Source organism: Cupressus sempervirens, chromosome 7, assembly GCF_028749045.1.
Source record: "Cupressus sempervirens isolate cs-2001-9-10 chromosome 7, ASM2874904v1, whole genome shotgun sequence".
Classification (NCBI taxonomy): domain Eukaryota; kingdom Viridiplantae; phylum Streptophyta; class Pinopsida; order Cupressales; family Cupressaceae; genus Cupressus; species Cupressus sempervirens.
The window spans coordinates 672,320,771-672,328,139 of record NC_143124.1 but is presented as its reverse complement, the minus strand read 5'-3'; the positions used below and the strand labels follow the sequence as shown (position 1 = coordinate 672,328,139).

The 7,369-nt window shown below is 31.8% G+C and overlaps 1 pseudogene; it reads left to right on the top strand.

The window, feature by feature from the left end:
* Nucleotides 1-1,670: 1,670 nt before the first annotated feature.
* On the top strand, nt 1,671-6,421 carry LOC149548457 (pyruvate decarboxylase 1-like; annotated as a pseudogene).
* Nucleotides 6,422-7,369: the final 948 nt, after the last annotated feature.

Here is a 7,369-nt window from a genome sequence, read left to right as displayed (position 1 = left end):
GGATGTGAATTGTCCACTCTTAGAAAGCATTAGAATTATTGATTGCAGTTTGCCTAGTAAGATAATGGCGAGCTTCTGTTTACCTAAATGTCTCTATTTGGAAACTGACACTCAACTTCTGGAACATTTTGCAAAAGTGAAATCGATCAAGAAAATCACCTGTTCTGATGATGAAGATTTTGCTAATGTTAAAGTTCTACAATGCTTTCCTTATTTGGAGCAGTTGTGCATGCATTCTCCATTATTGGCCGTGTCCCCTACAAGTGTAAGCATTTATGTTATTTTAATCTGCATGAAAGCATTTGTTTGCAAGCATTTAAAGTTAGGAATTTTTTTTGGAAAACTCTAACCCAAATTTCATTTTATAAATAATGCTAATAATTTATGCTATTTCTTTCCACTCTATGAAATTTACTGTTTCTTAAACTCTTATACCTTATTTATAGGATCAAAATTATGTGGCATTATTAAAGCAAATGGTTTAAACATGATCACATACTAATTTTCTTAATTTCTACAGTAAAAGTGTTAAAGTTGACTTTTATTTTTATTTTTATCCTTAATTCTTCTTTTACTGTGTGACTTTTAAGAATTGTTGAAGCTTATCTAAACAGTTTTCTATCCAAGTGTCAGCTTTTAAATCATTTGTTGTGGATGTAGACTATACGAAACATCCTCCAAACTATGATGTAACATTTTTGATCTTCTCAAACATTCTGAATGGTGCTCCATTGCTAGAAGCAATCAAAATTAACATAGATTAAGACAATTCTTAAGTCGCGAGTCTTCTGCTGGAACAATGCTAGGTAGTTCCTGTTAGTTGCTAGTTATCTTAGCAAATCAGTGGGGATTTTGTTTTAGTTACAACCACCATTTATAAAATCAGTTCCATGCAGTGTGGAGGCTAAAGAAGCACTTGATGCACAAAGGTGATATCTTTTAAATTGAAAACAAAAAAATACTTACTTTTCAGCTGCGGGTAAAAAGGAATGCTACTAAATCAATCTGAAATCTAACATTCACCCTCAAGTTTATACCGGTTGCAGCCTTGGGGATAAAAACACTTTGAGTGTGGAACGTAGGGATAAAAATTTAATCTATAAAATCTACTAGCTGTTTCAACTTTTAGCTTATCGTTTACTTTGTGTGACAATGGATAATATAGATTGTCAAAATTGATGTGTAATTTTATGGAGAGGCATGTTAGAATATGGATAAATACTTAGCATGAACTCCATGGATAAATAGCATGATTACACATGTCAATTAAAGGTATGATGCTATAATTTCTTCCCTTTTTTCATATTTTTGGTGGAACATGCTACTTTATGCTAAAACCTTCATACCATTTAATAATCCACTATTTAGTACTGATCTTTATATCTATATCATCTAACATATTTCAAACTTTTCATAGGTTGCAGGACACATCAAAGGCAACAAAGGTGAGGCTGGAAAAGGTTGGGCAGCACAGACTTGGCTCTGGGAGATATTCAAAAATCAAACCACGCGTTGTAAGTAGCAATAAATGAATTGCAAAGAAAAATGATTTATAAAATGCAAATAATTTTGTTAATTAATAAAAAATTGTAGGGTGCTGATTTTAATCTGGAGGCCACAAAAGAACACAAAAAAATTGCATTCAAGCAAGGCTATGCAACGGTGGCTGAATGCCTACGGCAAACTTCCATTCCCCCGACCGAACAGTCTCCCGCATCATGTGCATAGGTAAATATGACAACATATTTATTAGAAATTGAATACTTGAGCAACAATTTATTTGATAATAATGTGCATGACATTGCAATGCAGCCTATTAATCGTGACACAGATCATACACAACATCATGAAGCCCCTGATGTGCATTGTACTATCGATGGAGGTGCTCATTTGTTATTTAAAACTAATTATATAATTATTAATACAATTTAACATCTTTAATTGAACTTTGTGTAACCTTTTTGTGTTGAGGATATAGAATCATGTTGTGCTAAATGAGTGTCGGAGGATGTTCAGACTGATCAGTAGGTAGATCATGTCGCACATTCAGGTAAAGAAAATCTATGTTTTGTTCTTTTAAATTAATTTATTGATTTATAGTTCTTTTACTTAAATAAAAACTCATAATTCACTAATATAAAATGGTGTGAATTTAACTCATGGAGTACTTGTTATTGCAGTGGACCCCCCTTCAGTGCAATGACCTCATGATGTTCCTGAATAGATGAGGAGGAGACATGTGTTAGAACCAGTACAGGAGGGGGATGATGAGGACATTGATATTCCTCTTAGAAATTTTATGAAAAAAAGAAACGATAAGAGAGAAAAAAAGAAATGATTATTCATGAATGACTTACTCTTGAATATTGTTAATGAATATTATTCATTAATGTTGGGTGTTAATGAATTATTTAGGAATGACTTACTCTTGAATGTTGTGTGTTAATGAATTATTCACGAATGTTGTGTGTTTATGAATTTTATGTGTTAATGAATGTTATCATGTGATTATAATGATTGAATGCTATATTTCATAAATGGATGAATTGAATGTTATTAAATGTTAATGGTGATGACGAGGACATTGATATTCCTCTTAGAAATTTTATGAAAAAAAGATACGGCAAGAAAGCAAAAAAGATATGATTATTCATGAATGACTTACTCTTGAATATTGTTAATGAATATTGTGTTAATGAATATTATTCATTAATATTGGGTATTAATGAATATTGTGTTAATGAATTATTCATGAATGACTTACTTTTGAATTATTCATGAATGTTGTGTGTTTATGAATTTTACGTGTTAATGAATGTTATCATGTGATTATAATGATTGAATGTTATATTTCAAAAATGGATGAATTGAATGTTATTAAATGTTAATAGGGAATTTAGAGTGATGTTGGGGGGGGGGGAGGGGTCAAATGAGCTTCCACCTTCACGTGGTTGGCCCTGTTAAGTAGAGAATATTTAACTATTCTCGAAACCAAGTGAAGCTCAAACTTTAAAGATAAGCTTATAGTTAATAGTGACAACCAATTAGCAAGTCGAAATGAAGTTCTCCGTTACAGGTACCTTTTTAGTTTTTAAAGCACAATATCATGTTTTAATATTGTATAGTTTTTTTTCTTAAGTTAAAGTATTCTTTTACTATAACAACATAATTTATGACCGTTTTAGTAACTATTCTAACATCGCTTTATGACAAATCTTGTTTTGGCAAAGATGGCGATACGTGGTGCTATCTATTCCTTGGAAGATTGGATTGCACAGGTCTGTATCTCAACATCAACATGGAAAATGGTGTGAAATTTCACTTTCCTTAGTCATGGTTGCATACCTACTGCACTCTTTCATTTGAAAAATGAATAGAAATACAATTATTTTCATGGTATCTGTAGAATTATTTTTATCATTTAAGTTTCTTGTTCTTGCAAGATGAACTACGAGATGCAATGTTACTGGTGTTTGCAAATAAGTAGGGTATTCCCAATGCAATGAATGCTGTAGAGATCATGATAAACTTGGGTTGCATTCTCTTAGGCAGTGACACTTGTGAGTATTACATTCTTTATAATTTTCAGTATTAAAAATTCTAGATACTAATCATCTATTATGCTGCACTATTTCTACTTTGCATATAGTTTATCATCACTCTAGTAAACGAGAAAAAAATTGGAATGTTTAGTGTTGCTTGTGAAACAGCTTGTATCATGTCCTAAGGTATATACAAAGCATATGTGATTGTTTGTTAGAAATAAATCCTTTTATTTTAGTTCTTATGGCTTTTGTTTTATTTTGTAGGTTTGAAAGATTACAGTCGAATAGGGTTCAAGAATTTTGTATTACAAAAACGTCTTATTTCTTTATTGATACAGATAGATTGAGGAGGTAAAAATTCAGTTTTGATGCATACTCATATGTAGGATGCAAACTTATTTTGATGTGACATTATGTGTGTTCTCTTTCACATTTTACTATCAATTTTCTATCCAATTTAATGACCCAAAACTACTGAGAAAAATTGTAAAGGTACTGATCATGCCATTTATGTAGTGCTTATTGAGAGTAAGCCAGTTTACATCAGCATTAGCTATAATCTCCTTGGCATTCCACACCATATGTTTTGTGATGAGCCTATTCCATTATGGCTCACTCCCAAGTGGGATTTTTGCTTCCTTTTAGGTAAATTAGTTTCTTCTACATGGACTTTTTGTTTTGATTCTACTTTTTTTAGCATCATTATTTAGAATCTCACTCTTTGATCCATCATCAGAATGTAAGAACATAAAAATATGTAAAATGTATTTTTGTAGTTGCAGATTGCAAGTTTTTTCTCATATTACATATTTTGTATGCTCAGAAAATGGATCATACTATGATCTAAACCATTGATATTAAAAAATACAAAATACATACACAATCAAAATCGAAAAGCCATACATAATATTCAAATAGACTGTGGAAATTTGATTAGTTTGGAATTAGTTTTAATTTTTGTACTTGTACAATGTCCTACATGTCTAAGTATTAAATGTGTGAGTTGTTCATGTTGTGGATCTCAGCCTCTTATTTCCGACTAAAAATTTTCTTTTGAGGGGTGATCAAGATTTTTAGTCTTTGGCCTCCTGTCTTTTTTGTATTTTCAAGATCTTATTGTCTGTAGGTTTACTTTGGTTTGGTTGATCAGAATTTTCATTCATAGAATCAATGAAACACATTTGAGGGTTTTTTCATTCATATCATTTTAAATGTTGTCAGATTAGTTTTCTCATTATACTATATTCAACTCTTCCTTAGTTGATCTAGTGTATATCTTTTAGCATGCAAGGTTCACCACACATACTATTTCCAATACATTGTTTGATAGTAGTAAGGTTTAAATTATCATTCAAGACATTGGGTCGATGTGTAAACTTTATTCCCTTTTCATTGTTTCTTAATGTGTGTGTACCCTTTGCAAAATAAATTTAGAAGTGTGCCTTTTATTTTGTTTCACCATGACATGTTCTTATAGTTTTCCAATGTTTGAAAGGTCTTGGTGGGTCAAAAAATCCATTAATTAAATTAAAAGCAAGTTTTGTATGTCATGAAACTCTTGCATTGCTCATTGCATTAGAAGCCACTTGTAACTTGTTTTTTTAATAGTTTTTTTGGCTAGCATGAACTATAGGCTAAGCAATCCAAGAAGTTTGGAAGTAGCTATGGAAACAACTATAGAGTTTCTAAATGCAATAGTTAAGAAAGTGTTGGTTAGGGGTCCAAAGCTGAGGGTTGTTAAGGCAAAAGATGCATTTACGGAATTGAAAAATGCTTCAGGTTATGTTGTGGTCGCAATGCCATCGACTAAGGGTAAAGTTTCAAAGATTCTTCCACATTTCATAAGAACTTACTAAGGTGTAGTCGATACTGCATTCTGTGCTGAAATAGTTGAGTCTGTAGATACTTACTTATTTGCAGGGCCCATTTTTAATGAATATAGCTCAATGGGATATTAATTACTCTTGAAGAAGGAGAAATCTATAATTGTGCAGCCTAATCTGGTAACTATCACAAATGGACCTACTTTTGGGTGTATATTAATGAAAGACTTCTTAGAAGCCATCGCAAAGAAGTTGAAGCACAATACAATGGCCTTTGATAATTATTAGCATATATTTGTGCCTCACGGTGTTCCCTTGAAAGGTGCTCCAAACGAGGCTCTTAGAGTCAAATTTTTATTCAAACACATCCAGGTAAAATTATTGAGAATCACTACATATCATAAAATGACTTATGGTTCAGTCGGTACTTCAATCATTGGTTTTTTTGTTGTTCCTATAGATTAATGAGTAAACACTTCTTATTTGTAGGCCATGCTATCAAATGAGATAGTTGTCATTGTAGAAACTGGTGACTCTTGGTTCAACTTCCAGAAGCTTAAACTCCTAGAGAAATGCAGGTAATGCAAAATCTCTTGCAAAAGTTTATATAATTAAATTTCTGACTCATTTATTTTGATGATGGATCATAGTGTATGATTTAAAATGTTGAGCTAACCAAGAAACTATTGAACAAAAAAATTTTGAACTAAAAAGTTCATAAAATTATAATACATGATTTGTCTAATTGACTAGCTTGTTACCTGTAAGTCACAAATTTGCGCTGAAATAGTTCCTACAATTTATTGCAATTATTTATGCCCCTATTTGGAATTGGTTATCAGGTTTAGTTTGAAGAATCAGTAATTTGTGACATTATTTTTCTTAAGGCTTGTGTCAATGTTGAATGATTCATTCTAATGTTGATTTTGTAGGTATGAGTTTCAGATGCAGTATGGATCAATTGGTTGGTCTGTCGGAGCTACACTGGGATATGCTCAAGCATTGTATAGGATGAGTTTAAGGCCCAATCCCATCACCTTGAGAGGATTGTAAGGCTTGTATTCCATCTTCATTGATATTCCCCAAAACCATTTGTATCTCTACTAGCATACTTCCTTCATTGCAATAGTCTTTGAATATCCATTCTTGCTATTACAATCAATGCTACCAAAGCTTTAACACACAAATCCACTCAGAGTTTCAAAAGAGAACTAAGGTTAGATTGAAGGATGTGGAATTTATTTCTCTCTCTAGACCATGTGGAAACAATTTTAGAAATTTTGCAGTACCACCTAGAATACTTAAATGATGCCCTAATTCTTTGTCATTGCTTATTCCACAAAGTGCCCGTAACGTAGAACTTTGTATAACATAGTGCCCCTCATAACCAGTCTATGTTGCACTACTATTAAATATGTACATAATTCCTCCCTACTACCCTCAACCCTTAAGCATACTTGAATTTCTCAATGGTTGCATAGTACTTGCATTTAAATCAATTTTATTAAGTTATTGATTGCACATCTTTTCTTGTGTTTTTCTACAAACACTATATTTTAGAATAATTTCTAAATCCATTTGCAATCCCTGAATGATACATGATGTCCAAGTTTCAGCTATTTAATTGCAATTATTGAGTTTCTAAAGGATCCATGTAATTCATCATTTTATGAAAGGTTCAGTTAGTTTACTAAATCTTTCTTTCTAGTTGCAAAAAAATGCAATAAATATATGCAATAATAATGAACTGAAAAGTGATCCAAACTAAACTGAATCAAATATCAACACACCTAACAAGACAAATGACACACATTAGCACTAAATTTTTCATCCAGTAAAACAATAAAATAAACACAATTGCTATTAAAATCTTGTACTACCTTTTTATGTTTATCGCTTACCTATCTGCAACTCCACAATCGATATTGACAGTCTCTTGCCCTCACCATGCAATTGAATTACTTCAGTTTTATTGATGCAGCTGAACTACGAGTTCCTTTT